This window comes from Aricia agestis, chromosome 1 (genome assembly GCF_905147365.1).
Source record: "Aricia agestis chromosome 1, ilAriAges1.1, whole genome shotgun sequence".
NCBI lineage: Eukaryota > Metazoa > Arthropoda > Insecta > Lepidoptera > Lycaenidae > Aricia > Aricia agestis.
The window spans coordinates 2,558,630-2,582,146 of record NC_056406.1 but is presented as its reverse complement, the minus strand read 5'-3'; the positions used below and the strand labels follow the sequence as shown (position 1 = coordinate 2,582,146).

Here is a 23,517-nt window from a genome sequence, read left to right as displayed (position 1 = left end):
CGACCAGCGAGAGATCAGGCGCAGGACCGACTTTTTACATGCCCATCCGACGCATGGATCATCTTACTTGTCAGACAATCAGGTGATCAGCCTGCATTGTCCTAACCAAACTTGGAAATAATATGTTTCCAACGCGGGAATCGAACCCACGACCTCCGAGTCAAGAGCCGCGCTCTATACCACTAGACCACGGAGGCGTACATATAGGTAATATGCATTGATTGAACTAAGAGCTGACCCGGCGACTTTGTTTTGCCCTAATTGCTATTTCCGGTATGAAGAAAAGAAAGGAAAAAGCCGTTGCAAAAGATTTGAAAACCAACAACGCGACACGAGAATTTTATACACGAGACGTACTTTTGAAACCGGAGCCCGATCCTCGGATCAAAAGCTGAGAAGATAATTCATTTCGATTTCAATCCAAACGAAAATTGGTTCAAGTGTCAACTGGAATTGAGTTTATAGAATTCAACACTTCAGTAAAAGATCATCACAGCGGACATGAGACGGAGGACAGGCCGTCTCGTTTCAGGAATATTTTAAAATTTTGTTTCTGAATTTCAGACTTCAGTAGCGCGCGATCTGCGGTAGCGAGCGCACGTGTGGCTCTCGTCGGTCTGTGTGTGCAACTTTCGTAGTCAGTGAAGTGTTTGCAAGTGTTGGTTTTTTGAGGATTTATCCAAGGATTAGTCTGGAGTTTGGGTAAGCTTCTAAATATAGTTATTAGGTGTTAAATGGAAATGTGATATAAATAAACTTGTGAGAGAAATGTTAGAAATAAACTCTATATTAATAGTAGTTTAAGGTTTATGGCATTGACGGGCAAGTATATTTTTTGCAACGCTGTTTATTGAGTGAGATTATTATGAATAGATATTAAATACTTTCTCAAATAAATTGTTATAAGTAAACAATCATTTTTAACCATCATAAAGAGTTTTGTCACCGAGTGGCACACACATCAATCCTATCTTGGGATGCCGGCAGTCGTCACTTTGGTATGGTGGTATTATACCAGGTGGTACGTGAGTTACCACTTATCCCATGGTATATTATTATCACCTGGTATCTGGCTTGGCAGATTTTGGCCACCTTTTCGTCATAATTAAATTACTGTAATATTTTATTTTTAGTGTCTCTAAGCTCATTTTTATAAATTCGCGTCCACCTAAATCAAAACTTTAACCTAGTTTTGTAGCTGACAGTAGAACTAAACGTACTAAGATGAATAGATCTGCCCATTTCTTTAAAACTACTATGTATACAATATTTAAGTACATACTCTACCAATAAATCAACAAATAATAAGGTCAATGCTATATATAATATTTTTAACCGTCTTCAAAAAAAGGAGGTTAATGGTTATCAATTCGAACCGTATAATGTATGTAATATTTCCAGAATTGTCTAGTGTCTAGGTCATTTCAATTATTTAATCTTTAGTCATTTAAATCGTACAAGGATTTACATAAAATTATTAATATCTATAAATATTCTGCTATGCCTTAACTATTGATGTCAATAATAAGCACAGAATATATTATTAATTTACATCCACCCGGATTCTGAAATGTTTTCACAGGAGTTCTATATTAAAGTACCTTGTTCTAGCGATGGTGATTGGTTTACGTTTTGAAGATAGCCAATAAAAAGCTCTAGTAAATAAATATAAACTTATTACTAGCCGGGGCCAGACTGACGTGGTGTAAAGTGTCCATAGATATTATTATTATTATTATTTACGTCAAAAAAAGTAATTAATGTTTGTTAGGTTACTCTATGTCCTAAGTTGCTTTTACATGCACCATACAAAATACGAGGAGTTTTATCATAATTTAGGAGTTTTATCATAATTTAGTATTTTGATGCCTTTATACTATCAAGCTACATACCAGCTATCATATCAATCATAAATTATATTTCACGGGCTCTCCAGTATCAATAAACATTTCGTTTGGCGAGTATGCAACATTTTTCAAATGTGAAATTCGTTAAGAGGATACACCAGGGGCGAGAGAAATTGAAAATAGGTATTGGAAAATGTATTGCTGTCTCACCAATCTCAAGTCTCCCACCGCAGAGCGCGATAGAGACAATACGACAAAAGTTCTAATAAAAGAACAGAAAATCTTCGATTCGTTGTCCGCTGATTCCTTCTCCGATTTAAGTACTTTTTTCATTAAGAATTAAAGCAAGGCTTGAACTGTGTTCCTATGTTTTATTTTTTTTGTATATTCTAGCCAGTTTTGTTTTCTGAGTGTTTGAACACAGAGGAAAATCTGGCCATTTTTTTGGGTTTTTGGACGTTCTTATCTTTTTTAATAATAAAATTATCAAAAAAAACAAAACATAGGGACATGCTAATAGTGGCCATAGATATTCAGGAAAAAAATCATAACTCTACCGGCATTATCCAGGGAGGAAACAGGGGACAACGTTTGTATGGAAAAACGGCGGTGTGGACTCCTCTTAATATTGGTATTCCATTTCGTTCTCGGTTTATAAATGAAAAATTGGAAAAAGTGGATTGAAATAATTCAAAATATTTATTATGCTTGTATTAAATGGAAAGCCGTAGAGTTCCATTTAATTAATTTTAATCTTAATTTAAAGAAGAAATTAAAACTCGACCAAATTAATGTGTTACCTATATTTGTTATTCTTTGTTGCGAAGTACGTATAGTAAATACGTTTGTAAATTGGTAGCAATATAATCGTCGCCTAATGAATTAAAACAAAGCATAGAATCACATAAGTGAATTGTAATTACTTTGTTTAAGCTTTATCTAGAAGCCATCTGTTTGGGTTTTCGTAGTACTTTTTTTAGGTAAGACCCCCTTGGATAAGGAGGTCTAACCTTTCCCGACTATTCTACATTTTAATGTTAACTATTATTATGTTTCCACACTTGTCCTGCGTTTATAGGGAAGAGATGACACAGCATTTTTTTTATTATGTAATTTGGGGCCGTCTATGGGCTATTCGCCCGGCATATCCTTTTTTTGCTATCTTTGTACATATAGGGTTTTCGCACCTAGTCCATCACGCCATGGACTTATTATATTATTTTCTATTGGACGCCATAGGCTTATTATTAATTTTCGATTTCCTTAGATATTATGCTGCTCCATGCAGCATCACTAATAGGTGGTATCTAGATTAACACTCATAGGTTTTAGTATGCTACTTTACATCTGGAAGCACCTAGATCTTTTTATATCTTTTGCTGTTTTTTCCAGAAAAAAAACTTCATTTCCCTCCAAAAGCAGCGATTGTTATTCAAGAATTGTATCAAGTTTTTATGTGTAAAGAAGTTTCATACCCTCACTCGGCGGTGATAAAAAGTGATAGATATTGTCATATTTTTATTTCCATACTCCTTCTGATGTAACGTTTACGAGTGTTTTATGATTAAATTATTCATTCATTCGTTGACTTATTTTTCCGGAAATACTTATTGTGATACTGGTTTTTAGCACCCATAATATTATGGTTAAATAACAGAAAAATTATACAAGAATTGTAGGCTTCTTACGGAGGTTCTAAAGGAAAAACACAAGAACGTCTTGGAATAGAGTAAGTTGAACTTACACTAAGTTTCGACTAATTTTGATGTTAGTGATATCTGAAATTTGAAACATAACCCCCGTTGGCTATGTTTCAAATTTCGGATATCATGTACATCGGTTTTTGATATTTCATAAAGCGTTAAAAAACTGCAAATAAGAATTTTCCGACACATTCTTGAGTTTGACGACCTCTGTGGCTCAGTGGTGAGCGCGTTGGTAGCGCAAGCCGGGGGTCGCGGGTTCGAATCCCGCCGACGGAACAAAAAGTTTTCAATGTTCCCGGGTCTGTATGTGTATTAAATATGTGTATGATATAATAAAAATCTTAAATATATGTATAGTATAAAAGTATTAAATATATTTCCGTTGTCTGGTACCTGTAACACAAGTCCTTTAGTGTTGTGAAGCGTCCATAGATATAAAAAAAAATTAGAAAAAAGTTTAAAGCGTATATGACTTTCATATAAACATATTATAATTTTCTTTCTTCGGAAAACATTTTTCCCGTGTCAGTTGTTTAAAAACCTCATCGTTTAGGGGACTGTCGTGACAGAGGGTGTCCCTCAGGGTAATTAATTGGCCCCCATTTTAGTGATCGCTCTGTTGAGGGAAGCCGTAAGATAAGGATATCTTTAGAAATAATTACAGTGTAGCATAGATATAAAAGATACTTGAGTTACTTTTAAATTGTCTTTTTTAGTTCAAAGTTATCTATGAGTTTCTATGCGTTAAAAAGAGGGTGACATCAGGGCTTAGGAACTTACATCGTATTTTGTAATTATTTAAGATAAAACAATAATATTATGATATTTTACCCAGAGGTTTAATTTGGCCCACATTACAGATCTGTATCAGAATGGGCAATAGAGAATCAAACATAGTCTATATACATAAATATGATTTTTTTAAATACTTCTTTATTTACCTAGAGCAAAATAAGCTCCTACAATTTTAAAATTATAAATAGCTATTACATAACAATAATAATATCTTATGATAATATTATAATTTGAATACGTCCTGCTTTTCTCCCTTTATCGCAATCCACATGTTGAAAACTTTTAATCCGTGTAAAACATTTTAGATTTATTCATCCTGTTTCAAATTCCGTGTATTTATAATATTACTAGCTGTCCCGGTGAACTTCGTGTCACTTTAAAACCTTCCCTGGACATCTACGAATATTTTAAGACTAAAATTAGCCCAATCCGTTCAGCCGTTTTCGAGTTTTAGCGTTACTAACCCAATTGAAAATCCATTTTATATATAAAAGTGTTGTTTTTAGATTTTTTCAGGAAATTTAATTTTTTTTTTAGAATTTTTCTCTCCGTAAGAACCATCCTCGTACTTCAAGGAATATTAATAAAAAAGAATTAGCGAAATCGGTCCAACCGTTCTCGAGTTTTGCGCTTAGCAACACATTCAGCGACTCATTTTTATATTATATATGTCTGTAGTTATTCATTATACTTTTCAAATTAAAAACGTCTATACATAATAATAATTATAATTTATGTTGAATTTATTATGAAAGTGTGTATGTACCTACCTCGTATGTACTTATTCGCCTTTTCTAAGTATTTTGCCAAAATAAAAATAATACTTTATTGCATGAATATAAGTGTTATTATTCCTTAATAAATAATATTATACTAGAACGCCCGCCATTCCGCTGCGCAGAAACTCATTTATCGAGCGAAACGGTCATTTTCCGGGACAAAAACTATCCTACGTCCTTTCCCGGAACTCAAACTATCTCCATACCTAATTTAATCAAAATCGGCTAAGCGGTTTAAGCGTGAAAAGGTAACAGACAAATAGTCAGACACACTTTGCATTTATAATAAAAATATATTATTACTAGATGTCCCAGCAAACGTTGTTTTGCCATATAAAGTATTTCGTTTTTCGCTGGCATTATTGAAGTGACTAAATAAGTATGTCACCATGGCAACGTCCATCGCTATCCCACTAAACAATAGCTATGTCCACAGTCCACACTGTGCACTTTCATCTTCAATTTTCGTCATCAACTTTCATATTGGCGCATTCATAATTGAATGCGTCAAGGAACGCATCGCCAATATTGTCATTTTTGAAGTTTGAGATACGGTCAGAAGGCATGCGTCGCGGGCATGCCTCACGTTTTTTTTTTTTATGAAATAAGGGGGCAAACGAGCAAACGGGTCACCTGATGGAAAGCAACTTCCGTCGCCCATGAACACTCGCAGCATCAGAAGAGCTGCAAGTGCGTTGCCGGCCTTTTAAGAGGGAATAGGGTAATAGGGGAGAGTAGGGAAGGGAAGGGAAGGGAATAGTTGAGGGTAGGGAAGGGAATAGGGTAGGGGTTAGGGGATTGGGCCTCCGGTAAACTCACTCACTCGGCGAAACACAGCGCAAGCGCTGTTTCACGCCGGTTTTCTGTGAGAACGTGGTATTTATCCGGTCGAGCCGGCCCATTCGTGCCGAAGCATGGCTCTCCCACGTATAAAACGTTCGCTGTTGACTGCGCTATAACGCATGGCCTTAAGGGGGCGACTAACCCTAAAGTGTCGATTTTATAATTCATTTTTATACTTGAAAGTAAGTCTCGAATTGTTTCATTTTCTGAAATTAGATACTACATTATATTTTCGAGAATTCGATCTGAGCAAAAACACAATATCTTAAAATTTTCTCGATAGAAAAAAATCACAAAGATGCATCTAATTTTCACGAATTTTTCATTTATTGTCGTAACCGTGCATTAAACTAAGTTAGTATTTTAACACGTTGTATAAAATTCTATCATTGAGAGATCGACCTAGCGGATTTTTTAAATGTTGTATATTTATCGAGTTATTGAGAAAAAACTAATTTGGCGAAGAATCCGCGTCGTCCTTTTTCACCTGGCATATGAAAGACTGGCGTGAGTGTGAAGAGAGAAGGACGATGTTTGATTTTTTGGGTTAGTCGCCCTCTTAACGAACAGAAAAAGGCACAGTGTGGACAAAGCTAATAGTCGCCGTGAGTCTCGAGTTGTAATAATTTACTATTATTTATTCAACAAATAATATTCACTTATCAATATAAAAAGTAGATGCTCGCTAAGATTCACGAAAATCGGTCGAGCCGTTTCAAAGGAGTTCAACCACGCACACCGTGACACCAGAATTATATTAGATGAATGCGATATGTGGTAGTTAGGATATGGATCTCATCAAATGCGGGAAAACCGTGATTCGGCAAAAAGGGAAACCTCAGGAAAACACGTCCTTTATCAATGTTATGTTTCGCGATTGAGTGAGGTAAACCCCGTGTGACGTGTAAAATTATACAAATCTCACAACACTAGAGGAGTTGCACGTGTAACAATCTGTCAAATCCATACAAATTTAGAAATACATCTTTACACGGCACTTTTATATAAATGTACCACTTTTTACGTACCTAGTGTAAATTAGCTTAAGCTATTATTGTTGTTTCCCTACTAAATTGTTAAAATAAGTTAAAAATACACTAAATTGTTAAAATAAGTTAAAATACCTACACTAAATTGTTAAAATAAGTTAAAATAGTTGTTAGGGGGGGCCTGGGGCACCAATATACAGGCTTCGGCTTAGTTTGGGCTCCAAGTCTCCCACAAATTACTACACTGTAATTTTTGGGAGAAAATAAATAAATTATTATTATTATTATTATTATTTCCACTGTTTTGGTAAAAGGCGGCCCCGTGAGAGTTTCTTACGCCGCCCGGTTCTTCTCGCCGGGGTTAGTTCCCGAACCGGGGGTAGGCACCATGTATACTTCCTGAGAACATTTGTTTCAAAATTCAGAAATAAAACAATTTTTATTTATTTTTAAATTTATTTTTTTATCTACACGTCGCGTTGCGGTGAGAATTGACCCTAAATCCATAGCTGTCGATCCTGGCTATGCATAGCAGTGCATGGAAATGTGTGGTAGGAATTGTGCCCGTAAAAAAGCTTAAACCATCAAGCTGATCAGGCTGCAGAGCTCAAACTCCTTTTGGTGCAGTCGGGTAAAAATGTTAAATTAAAAAACTTGCCTGATTGGAAACTCTAATGAGTGTCATCAGAATATGAAAAAGAAAGAAGGAAGTAAGAAGTACTCGTGACGCTGGGGCGCTTGCCCTCACACCCTGTATACGTCCACGCGAACAAACGGCCTGGGCCTCTATCATGAGCTCTTAAATCCATTCTCTTTACGTCCTTATACTGACTGTATAAGGACGTAAAGTGAATGGATTTAAGAGCTCATGATAGAGGCCCTGGCTGTTACATCTAACATCACGAAATAATAAGCAATGTGGCGCGCTATTAGAATAAATCTTTACATACAATTGCTTGTGATCGCGCGGTTTAGCGGCCAAAACGCTCGTTCGCGCGGACGCATATAAATCGAGTCTAAAGGTGCCGGTTGGCAGCGGGCGACATGAAGCTACTGCAGACGACATGTGGCCGCGACACTACTGGTTTCTATATATTTCTATGAAATACCCTCCGCAGCTAGCGATACGAAGCTGGCGACACATTCATAGAAACCAGTAGTGTCGCGACGACACGTCGTCTGCCGCCGCTTCATGTAGCCGGCATCCAACTTGCGACAGCGACATTTTCCTTAATTGTTTAGCTTCATGTAATTAATTACTATCCAATCGGGACTCGTTGAGCCCCAAAAGGTCTCCATGAGGAAAATAATAGTTTTACGCACGGGAAGTTTGTCCAAGTCGCTATAGGTAAACAGTTCCTAATATAATAATGGGGAAGTAAGATATTATTGAATGCTTGAAATAAATGTTACTTATATTGTTATGGGAAATTCTTTTGTCGCGGTCTCAGTTAACAAAATCCTCAGAAACGACTGGACCGATTGCATTGAAAATTTTAATAAGAAACATACTCTCTTTTTAGGGTTCCGCACCCAAAGGGTAAAAACGGGACCCTATTACTAAGACTTCGATGTCTGTCTGTCCGTCTGTCTGTCTCCAGGCTGTATCTCAAGAACGGCTATAGCTAATTTTTTACAGATTGTGTATATCTATTGCCGCTATAACAGCAAATACTAAAAACAAAATAAATTACATATTTAAGGGGGGCTCCCATACAACAAACGTATTTTTTTGCAATTTTTTGTTCGTCAATAATGGCAATAAGTAGGCACTTGAAATGTTTACAAAATACTCAGTTGTATTAAAAATTTAATAATAATAATATTATAAGCCTTAAGCTAAGGATATTATTAAACAAGAGTCAAAAACAAATGATTTTAATTAACAAAACAAGTTACACTTAACAATTAGATAAACAATTAAAGAAAAGAGTTAACATTCGTACACAAAAGTTATAAAATCTACCCAACTACACTTTTAAACTAAAAAATAATTATCACAGCACAATTTAACGTTAACATAAGCACAGTGGCTCACTAGTCCTATTCTACACGCACTAATACAATCCCTAATATCACCTGATCGTTGTTGCACGAGCAAAAAGAGAGCGAATCACAGCACTTAGCGTCTTATATAGGTCACGAGCATGTCACTTGTCACAGCACTAGTTTGACAGTTGACAGCTGTCAAGTAATCGAACTTGACAGCTTATAGGTGTTGCCAAGATGTTCCGCTAACACGGCCTCTCCTGACGGTGGGTCGTCCACGGCCCAATATACGCGGTGGGCGATGGGTCCTAGGATTCAGCATTGTCTTCCAGTGATGCGTCGGCACTTCCACATGGATCTGGTAGAGGCAAGGCAGGATCACTTCCAGATCCCGTGCTGCTGGAGGTTGCCTGGTCCTCGTCCTCACAGTTTTCAGGATCATCATCTGCGGACAAGCACAATGAGCTTAAAAAAAACGTTTAAAGACAACCCGAAAACATTTCCTGCGTCTTTCACTTATCTTTCAGTCAATTCATACATCTGATACAAATTTCACTGATTAGTTATTACACACTCGCCATTCACTAACTTAAATAAAAATATGTGTCATCTGCCGTCCAAACTCAGACTGGTCAAATACACTTGACCTGAGAAATGCAAAATAGCAATTCCCCTGCCGACGGATATACCGTCTACTTGATATGTCGCAAATCAAGTCTGCCAACAGCGCCCATTTGCCGTCTACCTGATAAATTGTTTATCAGATCTGCCAACGACAATCATCCGTCGTTTACCCAACTTATGAGTGGGTCTGCCAACCATCTATTTATTCAAATCCACACGTCAGACACAACGCCACCAGCCGCTATTCTTTTGTAACGCGATAGCAATTAGTGGAGATGTGAGTGCTGGGGATAAAAATAAAAGTGGTCAATTACTTACTATGGAAAAATGCAGCGCACGTCTCCGGGCACCACTCGCCATTCCAAGGCACCATGAACTGCGCTGCCGCCTGGGTCGTTTTTCCGTAGCTGCCGCTAAGTAACTTGAGTTTGTATCGACCCCTCGGCAGCACATCGATAACCTTGTACGGTCCTCGGACACCAGGATCTAATTTTCCTGTAGACTGGGAAAATTTTATTACAAAAACGAGATCATTAACTTTGAACTGGCGGGGTGGGTGTTTGCTACGATTTTCGTGAGCGTCTTGACGTGCTTGATTATCATCAAGATGCTGTTTAGCTTTACGTCTTGTAATTTCACGCAATGCTTCTCGGTTCATTCCAGGGCCATTTGCTGCTAAGTCTCTAACCAGCCCTTTAATAACTGGTGTGGTGGCTTCTGTACCTATTAAAAGGTTAAGTGGAGAGGTGCGCGTGGACTTCTGCTTGGTGATGTTGAGAACCAGCTGGAGCTTCCAGAGTACTTTCGACCATGAGGCACGTTTATGATTCACCTCTATACGAATCATATTTAACACTGTTCTCACGTACCTTTCGACTTGACCATTCGCATGGTGCATCTCCGGCGTGATAAAGTGAAGATTACACCCGAGGTCGTTGATCCATGTAGTAAATTCGCTGGACTCGAACATTCTTCCTTTGTCTGTGACCATAAGCGAAGGCACCCCGAACAACGAGATTGATTGGGTTATTACTCGTTTTAGCTCACTCACGTCTTGACGGCGAATCGGGTGAAGCAGACAGAATTTTGTGAATGCGTCGACTATAATAAGAAGAAATTTATACCCATCTGACACAGGTAATGGACCCAATGCGTCGACATGAATCGTATTGAAGGGAACATCTGGTTTTTCCCACGAAGTGATGTGCTGCTGTGGAGCTCGAGGTACACGCTTCTTTGACAAACATACCAAACAGTGAGCCACGTACTTATTTACAAAATGTTTCAGCCCCGGAAACCAAAAATGTTTTAGGATAAGATCGATGGTCTTGTCCACACCGATATGCTCATGTTCGTCGTGGAACACTCTTAACAAACTAAGCCTATGTCCCTTGGGGACGTAGCAGAGGAGTCTAGGCTCCTCTCCCACTGGAGCATATCGGTAGTACAAAACCTCGTTCTTAGATACGTACCTATTTGGATCTAACTTACCTTCCTGTAGATTTTCCAAAAGTCTCTGTGTGTCTTCGTCAGCCGCCTGAGCTATCTGAGCCCAATTGCGAGGCTTCGAAATTTGGTTGGCTAAATAAGGAGGGTTGCGACTTAAATAGTCGGCATGTGGCATCATTATTCCCTTTCGATATTCGATCGTGAAATCAAAATCTTGGAGATAAATCCACCACCTTGCGACTCGTGGAATTAAATCTTTTTTTACGTTCCGTCGACTTCAGCGCTTTACAATCAGAGACGACGACAAATCTCAATCCTACGAGGTAATGGCGAAAATGTTGTAGTGCTTTAACTACCGCCAAGGTTTCAAGCTCGTAAGAATGATACTTGGCTTCGGCTCCCTGTGTTAATCTGCTGAAGTAGGCAATGACGTGCTTCTTACCATCCTGATGCGTCTGAAGAAGTACCGCTCCGTAGCCTAAGCTGCTTGCATCTGTGTGAACTTCAGTACTTAAATCGGGATTGAATATGGCTAAAATTGGTGCACTTGTTAATTGCTGGATTATATGCTGGCGGGCTGTTTCCTGCTCATTTCCCCAGTAAAACGGAACAGATTTTTTGGTTAAACGACTTATACAAGAGGTTTTCGTGGCATAATCTTTAATGTAGCGTCGGAAATAGCCCGCAAGACCCAGAAATTGTCTTACCTGCTTGACATTTGCTGGCGGAGAGGTGTTCACCAAAGCTTCAACCTTTCTAGGGCTCGGCTTAACCTGACCACTGCTGACCAGTCTCCCCAGGTACTCTACCTCGGTAGACATAAATGAACACTTGCGTAAATTAATAGAGAACCCAGCCTGGGTTAGGGTGTTGAGCACGCAGTGTAATAACTCCACTCCATCAGGAATTGTATTGCTCAAGAGCAAAACATCGTCTACGTAAACCAAAACATTACCTTTATCGATGTGTTTTCGCAGTGTATCATTGATGATCCTTTGATATACTATCGGAGAGTTGGCCAACCCGAACGGCATTTTGACGTATTCAAAATGGTCTTCCGGAGTAACAAAACCTGTAAGATGAATACAGTCCTCCCTAATGGGTATCTGGTGGAAACCAGTCGCCATATCCAAGCTAGTGAAAAATTTGAAGCTCCCCAAACGATCAATGTGATCATCAATTAAGGGAAGGGGATACCTGTCTTTGACTGTTATTTTATTGAGGGCCCTAAAGTCTACGCATAGCCGATCTGAACCGTCACGCTTCTTCACAAGGATTATTGGGCTTGCATACTCAGATTGAGAGCGTCTAATAATTCCTTTCTCTAACAGATCGGTTGTTATACTGCGAACCTTAAGTTTTTCTTGGTAGGAAAGTCTGTACGGTCGGTATACAATAGGCGTAGAACTAGTAAGCTTAATTTCCATTACTCCCGTAGTAACCGTTGTGGTAGCCGTACCGGAAATCAAGAATATGGAAAACTTTCGGATTACTGACATCAAAATTTCTCGTTCCTCACCTTGAAGTGGCGAGTTAACTTCTATATCAGCCGACTCAACCGTGTGAACACTAGATTTAATAACGTTTGAGTGCGTAAGACATTGATGATCTTTAGTGCGAACGTACGTAACACCATCACGATTGAGTACATCGGTACCAATAACGATAGGAGTATTCATGCACGGTTCTGGTACTACTACTAAATCTACTTCTAAAGATATATCGTTAAATTCAAGGGTAACCGTAACGTAAGATGTGCACTCGATCTCCTTATCGCTAATTCCTTTTATTACGCATCGACGAATTTTCGGTTGACACGAGAGATATTTTAAAGCACCCGAGGAAATAAGTGAGATATTAATTGCGCCACTGTCGATTAAGATGTCCATAGGGATACCATTTACAACGGCTACGGTCACGTCCTTAGTTTTTAGTGGGTATTTGGAAAGATCTGAACATAAATTAACGTTCTGTTGGTTACGATTCTCAGAACGAATTTTAGAAAAGCAAGTTTCTTCTTTATGGCCAGGTTTTTTGCAAAAAGTACACGTCATACTAGAGTTCGATTTCATGCGCGGGGCTGTGTCCGTATTGTTTTTAATTTTTTTCGGACAATTACTTCGAACGTGGCCCTTTTCACCGCAATTAAAACATGATTTCTCACCACTAACGATTGGTTTACTTTGATATGTGCGTCTTTGAGAAGGACGATTCAAAGTAGGAAAATTATTGTGCTTATGCGGCTTAGAATAAATCGACAGAAACGACACTAGTTTATCAGAAGTTAACTCTGCATTAGCAGCTGCTGCTCTTATTTGAGGGTTATCAATACCGCGAATCACAATAAGCGTTCTTAACTCCTCGCTAAGACCGGTTACTACTCGAAGACGTAACAATGTGCGACGCGCGTATTCAGCATAAGTCGTATATTTATCAGAAGTATTTTTCATGGCTTCAAATAAAATATTAGCGAAATCTAATTTACCGGGACATAGAGGAATAAATTCTTGTTTAAAATTAGACCACGTACGATCATTCGTTACCCACTCGTTTAACCAAATTTTCGCATCCCCTTTAAGACAAACGGCTACACGAGATAAGCACTCATGGTCACTCCAATTATTCGTATTTTGTATTTTTAGCGAGTTCGACCTCCTTACACCACGTGTCGATATTGTGGATTGAAGGGTCAAAGTTAGAGACAAAGTAATTTTGGGACCTCTCTGGCCGAATAGTAGAGATAGCTTTAATAATAGCTTGTGCCAGTGTAGATGATTCGGAAGCTTGAAATGAACCGTAAGATTGGCCACAATCATTAGGCGTGGAATTTACTGGACCGGGTACAATCAAAGACGAACGGACGTGTGTATTATCTACCACAGAATTGTCATTTTCGACCACCTGTAACACTTCAATATGATCACGGTTTTGATTTGAGATATTTGGCGAGTGAACGGGCGTTTCCGTGCGTCTAACACTACGGTCTTTTTCCGTTAGACGCCGGCTTTGTCTTTTTGAATTACGATTTTCGTTATTTGAAGCACTATTATCGCTGCTACTGCTAGAAGAAATCGAACGTTTACGGTCCCTAGCACGGGAACGCGTTCTATTTTTAGAATTACGCGAATACGAATGACGTGTAAGCGAACGTGAATTTCTTTCAGTGCGGCTACGCTTATATCCCGAATTATTCCGCGATTTTGTCTTGGACGGGCTACGTCGATGCGTTCGTTTTATACGTTTTGATCTATTACGCGACCGACTACGCGACATTGTGTTTCAACTTATCACTTATTGTAAATAACAGAACAAATAAGCACTTAATTTAACACGAAAGAAAAATAACCGTTTAAAAATTAACGAGCATTTAAGGTGGGTAGATTTAAATAACTATTGTTGTATTGTGGGCGTTATGAGGGCTTATTATCCCGGTTCTGATATAAGCCTTAAGCTAAGGATATTATTAAACAAGAGTCAAAAACAAATGATTTTAATTAACAAAACAAGTTACACTTAACAATTAGATAAACAATTAAAGAAAAGAGTTAACATTCGTACACAAAAGTTATAAAATCTACCCAACTACACTTTTAAACTAAAAAATAATTATCACAGCACAATTTAACGTTAACATAAGCACAGTGGCTCACTAGTCCTATTCTACACGCACTAATACAATCCCTAATATCACCTGATCGTTGTTGCACGAGCAAAAAGAGAGCGAATCACAGCACTTAGCGTCTTATATAGGTCACGAGCATGTCACTTGTCACAGCACTAGTTTGACAGTTGACAGCTGTCAAGTAATCGAACTTGACAGCTTATAGGTGTTGCCAAGATGTTCCGCTAACAATATTTAAATAAAATAAATAATGAATAAATAACTCCCATACAAAAAAAACACATTTTTTACCTATTTTTGCTCTATAATGGTACGGAAACCATCGTGCGTGAGTCCAACTCGCACTTGGCTGATTTTTTCTATACAATACAAGATGACGCCCGTTACTCCGTTGCACAAAAATTTGCTTGTCGCGCGGGAACCGTACTGAAATAAAAAGTATCCTATGTCCTTTCCTGGTACTCAAAGTATCTCCATACCAACTTTTGCTTGCTGAAGCAAAATCGGTTTAGCGGACAGAAATACACTTACGCATTTATAATATCATTAGTTCGGCTAGAATAGAGTAACGAGATCAACAGAGTGAAACATTAGTTTTACTATTACAAGCGAGACCACAGGGACACTGGGAGTATCTGTGTAGTGGATATAGTCTAAATTGTATATTTGGCACACCCGACGTGTCTCGACGATTATTCACCGCGACAAGACGATTCGTATTTTCGACTGCCGATTTATTGAAACAATCCGACTTTCGTCTAGAATTTGTACAGTTGCGCTTAAACGTACGTGGGAGAGCCATGCTTCGGCACGAATGGGCCGGCTCGACCGGAGAAATACCACGTTCTCACAGAAAACCGGCGTGAAACAGCGCTTGCGCTGTGTTTCGCCGAGTGAGTGAGTTTACCGGAGGCCCAATCCCCTACCCTATTCCTTTTCCTACCCTCCCCTATTCCCTTCCCTTCCCATCCCTACCCTCCCCTATTACCCTATTCCCTCTTCAAAGGCCGGCAACGCACCTGCAGCTCTTCTGATGCTGCGAGTGTCCATGGGCGACGGAAGTTGCTTTCCATCAGGTGACCCGTTTGCTCGTTTGCCCCCTTATTTCATAAAAAAAAAAAAAAAAAAACATCAGAACACGGAATTTTTTAGTATATTAAGCATTTACGGTCATCGTCGTCGTTCCACGCGAAAAATATACCATCCTCATAACCTTGATGAGTGGCAGTCTTCCACCGTGCGTTTTTCGCGTAACCTTCTGCCGCGCACTGTAAAACTCTGGAACGAACTGTCACCAGCAGTATTTCCAGACCTATACGACCTGCAAACAGAAGAGAGCGTATTTCCTTTTAAAAGGCCGTGCATCTGCAACTCTTCTGATGTTGCGAGTGTCCATGGGCGACGGTCGTTGCTTTCCATTAGGTGACCCGTTTGCTCGCTTGCCCCCTTATTTTATAAAAAAGGAAGGAATCAGGAAGAAACTGATGTAAGAAGTTAGATTGCGGCTTTTTACCGTTACTATAGCTAATTGTGATTGCTTAGAAATATTAGAGAAATGTGAAAATTAAGAGTATTCTTTGTACAGAAACAGATGCAGATAAGCGAGATGTTTTATCAACGTATCTTAGTACAATAATAATAAAGAATTTAATAATGTTGAATAGATTGCATGAATTGCATCATAACAACTACAGCATCAATTTTGATGAAATTTGTCACAGACATATTGAGTTGAAAGGGAAGAATACAGACATAGAATTGAAAGAGAAGAAAACATAGGGGAAAGCAAAACGTACGATTCTCTCGAAGTTTCCTTTCAAAATAACTAACATACAAGCTCCATATATTTAATGAAAGTTGCTCACTTAAACATTTGAAACACATATATAATATGAAAGTTACGGGGGAATCAAAGGCAAAATTAATTTACTGTAGCGTATCTCGTAAGAAACTCACGCGTTATTTACCTTATTTCTCTGATAATGATCCTTATATCTTTTCCATAGGGTCGGGGCAGAGGCAAATAATTTCCGAACTACAGAAGCCGCCAGTTACGGAAGTTTGTAAGACAAACGCGATTCCCACTCGTCAGGAATGAAATGAAATTAACAGAGATGGAAATATGCGTATGTAGGATGATTCAAGTAAACATAATACTTAGTTGGTACTTTGCAAAACCCTTAGTAGTACATAGTAGTGGTAGACTTAATAAGGTGAACATAATTTAACCTTATACCGAAGTTGCCTAAGACAGTGATGCGCAAAGTGTATGCCGCGGCAGACAGATATACCGTGGTCAGCAGTTGGTGGGCTCCGGAAAAGGTCATCGTAGGTACTTAGTTCTAGTGCTAAGTACCAAAAAGGGACATTTCAGGACGATCGACGAGGGGGTGGGTGCCCTATACATACTGATTAATTTGTGGTGTAACTCCAAAATTTTTATTTTCCTAGACGTATCTTGAACACAAAAAGTTTGCGGAACACTGGCCTAAGAGACGGATGGTTTTGAATTTTGATATTATAAATGGTAACAATTGCAGTCGCAACTCGCACTACATCGGCACTTTTTTAGAAAGAGCTCTCACATTAATTGGAACTGACGCGACCGACGCGGGCGCGCGCTGGCATATTAGTATAGCAGAAATCTGACTTAATTATATAGAACAATAGAGATGAATTATTGAATTGAAGTTCCCGAACCGGTGGTAGGCATTCTGAAAAAAAAAATTGATTCAAATTTACTCAGAAATAAAACATTTTTTATTTATTTTTAATTATTGGAATATGCTTTGGCGAATAATATGACGCGTCGCTTCGACTCTACCCCAATGTGTGTTGAGTCCCCAAAAATAATTAAACACATGTCACTATTTTTCCATCTATCCATACTACATAACTCCCACACCGGTTTCGGTGACGGTGGCCGGTTTCATTGAAACCAGGCCAGTTATCCAGGAGTAACTTTATAGTGCCCAAGTGTGTGTGCAGTACACAAGAGCACTCTCTATTCCTTTTACTCTCATAATCCAGTGGGGCGAAAGACCGACACGACTGGCGAGAGATCAGGCGCAGGGCCGACTTTTTACATGCCCATCCGACGCATGGATCATGCATCATCTTACTTGTCAGACAATTAGGTGATCTGCCTGCATTGTCCTTGAACCTTGAAATAACATATTTCCAACGCGGGAATTGAAACCACGACCTCCGAGCAGGGATGTTGCGAATATCCACATTCGCATCCGCAAATGCGGAGCATCCGCATAGATTTGGACATCCGCATCTGCATCCGCATCCGCATTAAATCAATGCGGATTTTTATGCGGATGCGAATGTCATACGAGTTGCGACAAGAAAAAAAGCAGCGGGGTCTGTGAATGGTGCGTGCCGTTTGCGCGTGACAAATGACCAATGGGAGCGAATAAGCCGCCCAAGTGGGTGTTGGCCACGCACAATAGATTATATAGGTTCCGTAGTACCGGCAGTTTTTGATAAGCTGTGTATCGTCAATGAATGTACAATTATAACATGTTTTACACTACTAACAACATCATCTAAGTTACATTCAAAGGAATTTGAACGAAAAATTCCTTTGTACTTGTCAATAACTTATAAAGTTTTCTTAGCTGTGATCATTTTCTTTTTAAATTTAGCATATTTCCTACTCCCGTGAAATTTTTCACATATTTTTCAGAATCAACCATTTAGCTAATAGCTGGTAGAAGGGGGAGTCACTGGACACTAACAATTTCTTCCACTTTAAAACTTTGCATATTTCATAAATAGATCCCTAATTCGGAAAATGATCTTGGAATACTCGTAATATTTTTAAAAACCCTATCCAACGACACCACAGTCCACACACGGTGGAGTGGACACGAAATAAAAACAATTATCGCCGCTTGATGTGTAAGGGAGGTCCCGTAATTTAAAGGTTTTAAAGGTCTTATTACCATTTTGTCGACATCGTTTTGTATGTGCATTCATGCCAAATTTCGGCTTTGTAGGCTATTCTCTGAGCGAAACCGCGGAGAAACAGACAGACAGACGGACAGATAGACCGAAAATATAAGGGTTCCTTGTTGATTACGGAACCCTAGAAACGGTAACAGTATCCGACGCGTTTATTGTGGTGCATCAATTGCCTTGTGTAAATTAATCACTACGTGTTCGTTTGTGCTTCATACTTAATAAAAAGCGGCATATTACTATTTAATAATTTAATTATAATGCTTTGTGCTCCTATCTATAATTTTTGTTAATAAGTATACGAGTACTTACTAACAAAAAAGTGGTAGAGGTTATTCAGGGGAATTAATGCAATTTTCATTTACAAATTATTATCTCTTTAATACAAAAGTATTATTATAGTACAGGTTCCCTAGAACAATTTTTTTTATTACTATCAAGGTAATTTTTCGTAAGCAGCTTCATTTTGATAAAACGAACAACAATTTCCTCTGCGAAAGTGGTAGCTAACAGAGAATAAATATGATTTAATATTTCGATTTGATGGTCCTAAAATATGGATTGTTCTCTTCAAAATGTTATATTAATCAAAAAAATGGTTCTAGGGAACCTGTACTACCATTTTAACACATTAATAAAAATTAAAATAATACTTTTTCATTTTATAAACTATCTTTATGTGGGATCCGAAACATCCGCATCCGCATCCGCGGATGTGAACCTCTAAAAATCCGCATCCGCATTCGCATCCGCGGATGTGAAAAAATCGGGATCCGCAACATCCCTGCCTCCGAGTTAAGAGCCACGCTCTTAACCACTAGACCACGGAGGCGTTAAAAGGCGTTATCCATACTAATAATATTATAAATGCGAAAGTGTCTGTCTATTTGTTACCTCTTCATGCCCAAACCGATTTTGCTGAAATTTGGTGTGAAGATGAACCCTTGAATCCCAGGAAAGGCCGTAGGATACTTTTTATCCCAAAAAAATTTACGGTTCCCAAACGATAAACTAATTTGGCGACTTTGGTCATCTTGTCTGAGTGAGCCCCTAGACGAGCAGTTTTATTTTGTTTCACGTATTGCGTAATATTATTGACCGTCTAGGGTTGATTGAACATCGCGCGCCTTTAATCTTGTCGAATAAACTGTTGAATAAAATTGAAGTGTGATATTTCAAAATACTAATTGATCGTCTAGGGGCCGGTTAAAAATAAAGTTTAAAGCAATTAAAATTATAGAAGTAATCTACTAATGATCGGCACGAAGTGTGAATGGCGCGCGCGCTGCCAACAGCTGCGGCGTGGCCGGCTATTTCCACGTCACCTTGCCGTCTCCGTGACCTGGATGTATTTTGGCCTATTTCATTACCCGCGCTCCATTTTGGCCTATTAACTCTTAAAAATTCTTGTACTAATTCGGCCTAGATATAATATATAATCCGCGCTCAATTTCGGCCTATTAACTCTTAAGAATTCGTGTACTGTTTCGGCCTATTTTTTAATTCACAAGAATAGCAAAAGAATCCTAATTATTTCGCTACACAGACGTAAAGTTGAGATGTCTAAAAATAAAGTTGAGATGTCTAAAAATAAATAAGTACACATGGGACGTTGTATAATATTATATTTGTATTAACTCTGTCGACTTAAAAAAATCATAGTTGATATTTAGAAACAGCAAAACGATATCTAAAACCCATTTTCTTAAAAACACAAGATTTTGTATAGTTTTTACTCGATTCACAAATTTCTTTCAGGCAAATTTAAATTCAGGCGACACACACTTTACTGCTACAAATATTTACAAAATTTAATATAGCACAATGTGTTCTTTTTCTTGGCTTCCGTAGTCTTCTCTATCGTTGGCCGAGAACTTTCGGAAATTCTTCCATAAAAAAAATTATCATAGCTTTTTATATTACCTACTAAGATGAAGATAAAAAATTCTTTGTAGCCAGCATTTTTGTGCATGATAAAAGAACGTTATTAGTGGACTCGTATCTTCAAAGTATATAAGTACATAATAACTTGGGGTCCCTTCAAACGGCCGCAGGGCAGACCCTTGCGAAAGCCTCTTGAGGAATCACGCTCTCATGAAAGGGCCATTTCGGATGAATTTCACTTCTTGAGAAATTCTTGTACCTTTTCAAGATATGTTAAGTTAATACTTTATAAGTGTCAAAAGACTTTATTACGGTGGTTCCCAATCTTTTTCAGCCTGCGGCGCTCTTGCAAGTCCCTTTTTATTCACGACGCCCTTCTCTACCCAACTATTACAAAAATACACATATAAAGAAACACCTTTAATGTTGAGCAAGTAAATAATAATAAACAAATATTTAATCATCTGCCTGCTTTGTATAATTCATATTATTATAATTTAATTCTATAATATTTGTGGTTATCGATAATGATGGAGGATTGACTCAAGGCGCCCCTCTTGCCTTCCCTCGGCGCACCAGGGCGCCCCCGCGCATAGTTTGGGAACCCCTGCTTTATAAGTTAAACAGTTTTTTGCTTCGTGTACATAAAATTAATTGACAGTACATTTTTTACATTTTTTTTCAATTGACATTAGAGGTGTAAGTGCTCTGTTTTCGTAAAAAAAGCTGAGAAAAAAAAATGCTGCAGCATATTTAACGACCAAAAAACAGTGACTACTAAACTTAAGCTCAATTTGTATAAATTGATGTTGAACGTCACACCTTATATTATAACTAGATGTCGCCCGCAACTCCGTTGCGCCAAAATTCGTTTATCGCGGCGGAGCCGTACATTTTTCCGGGATAAACAGTGTCCTATGTCCTTTCTCGGGTTTTAAAGTATCCCCATACCAAATTTCATCAAAATCGGTTCAGCGGTTTAGGCGTGAAGAGGTAACAGATAGACAGACAGACACACTTTCACATTTATAATATTAGTATGGAAGTATGGAAGTATGGATTATCTTTCTCAAAAAGATAATTCAACCGTGTTTAATTATTTACATCTTAAACTCTTATTTAAGTAGGTACGGAACCCACGATCAGTCTTCAATTCGCGCTAGCCCAGTTTTTCTATAACTACGTATTTTTATGGTTATTGTGTATATTTAGTATATTTTTCTTCTCATAATAGTTCCTGAACCTTCGGAGGGTAGCAATAACTAGTTTATTGATGTAAACAACTTATAATAATCATATACTCGTACAACCAATGTTCTAGTATTCAATTTGGTACGTTTTATTGTTCTTGCTCTTAAAGACAGCTGGGTTAGTAGCTCTAATAATTCTATACGTATTAATTATACAAGGCGTAACAAAACTACAAGTGATAATAATTTAGGATTTTATGTGTCCCTTCACTGTAAAAGTAGCTGCGCTGAAAGAACACTTTTTGTGATTTGTATGAGCAAGCGCCCGAGCGTCATGTATTTTTCCATACAAAAGTGAAAACAAAGTTACTCTTCCAGCGCTGCTACTTTCACAGTGAACTTGAGGGGCGCAATATAAACAACCTAAAGTATTATCACTTAGTTCTGTTGCACCTTGTATACAGTAATTTATTATTATGGCAGTTCTTTAGGCTCTAGGCTCTTTTGCAATAGTAGAATCTGAGTCTTTAGCCAATATAAATAGAATATAAGCCGTCTCTATAGAATACTAGCTGTCCCGGCAAACGTTTCTTTGCCATATAAAGTATTTCGCCCGTATTATTTTATTGAAGTGACTAAATAAGTATGTCACCATGACAACGTCCATCGCTATCCCGTCGCACAAACAATGGTCGCCGTCAGTCTCGAGTTGTAATAATTTACTATTATTTATTCAACAAATGCACTTATCAATATAAAAAGTACCCAGTAGCCGATTCTCAGACCCACTGAATATGCATATAAAATTTGGTTAGAATCAATAAAGCCGTTTCGGAGGAGTACGCGGCCTAACATTGTGACACGAGAATTTTATATATAAGATAAAAAAGCGATAAACATCATTTATGGAATTGACATAACATGAGCCAAATTTCGACTTCATTTATTATAGAACCCTTATTATGCCAATTCCATACATTAATAATTTGGGATTCTTTATAAAAGCGATAAATACAACTTGTTGGCTAAGGGCTCAGATTATATTGAAACGGCTCTTAAATCCGTATTTAAAACTCACTACGCAAAAAACGATTAAAACGCAATGACCCGGATTGAACTCGAGCGGAAGAGGGGAAACTATGAAAGAGGGGGGACTATGAAAGAGAGGGGACTATGAAAGAGGGGACAGTATGAAAGGGGGGAGTGTGTGAGTCTCGGAACACCTTTGATCAGCTTTGACGTGACGCAATTAAATGAAAAATGTCGGTACTCTGAAACGCTAATGGCTGAAGTGTTCCCACTTTGAAACGGAAAACGTATTGATACGTTTTTTACCGTAAAATGCATATTTCGGTCCAATATTGACGACCTCTGTGGCTCAGTTGGTGGGCTGTTGGTAGCTCACGCCGAATCCCGGTTCGAATCCCGCCGACGGAACAAAAAGTTTTCAAAGTTCCTGGGTCACGGATGTGTATTAAATATGTGTATCATATAATAAAAATCTTGAATATATGTATTAAATATAATAAAATAATTAAATATATTTCCGTTGTCTAGTACCCGTAACACAAGTCCTTCAGGTACTTACCATGGGGCTAGACTGACGTGGTGTGAAGCGTCCATAGATTTTATTATTATTATTATTATATTTATGTTAAATCTCGTCAAAATTTGACTTGTTATTTTTAACAAACTGAAATAACAAAAATAAAAAATCTGGTTATCAATAACTTTTCACAACGGTTCGGTGTCGATGACCGGTTTCATTTAAGCCCAGGATAGGCAGGAGTTGTTATTATAGTGCCCCTGTGTGTGCGCATTTATGAAGAGC

The 23,517-nt window shown here is 38.2% G+C and overlaps 1 protein-coding gene across 2 annotated transcripts in view; it reads left to right on the top strand.

Annotated features, from left to right (window-relative positions):
• Positions 1-587: 587 nt before the first annotated feature.
• The window catches only part of LOC121732480 (neuropilin and tolloid-like protein 1), a 206,930-nt gene continuing 184,000 nt past the window's right edge, over positions 588-23,517 (top strand). For both annotated transcript variants that reach the window (XM_042122383.1, XM_042122373.1), the window contains exon 1: positions 588-702. The gene's annotated coding sequence lies outside the window, so the exon portion shown is untranslated. The remainder of the gene's footprint in view (positions 703-23,517) is intronic.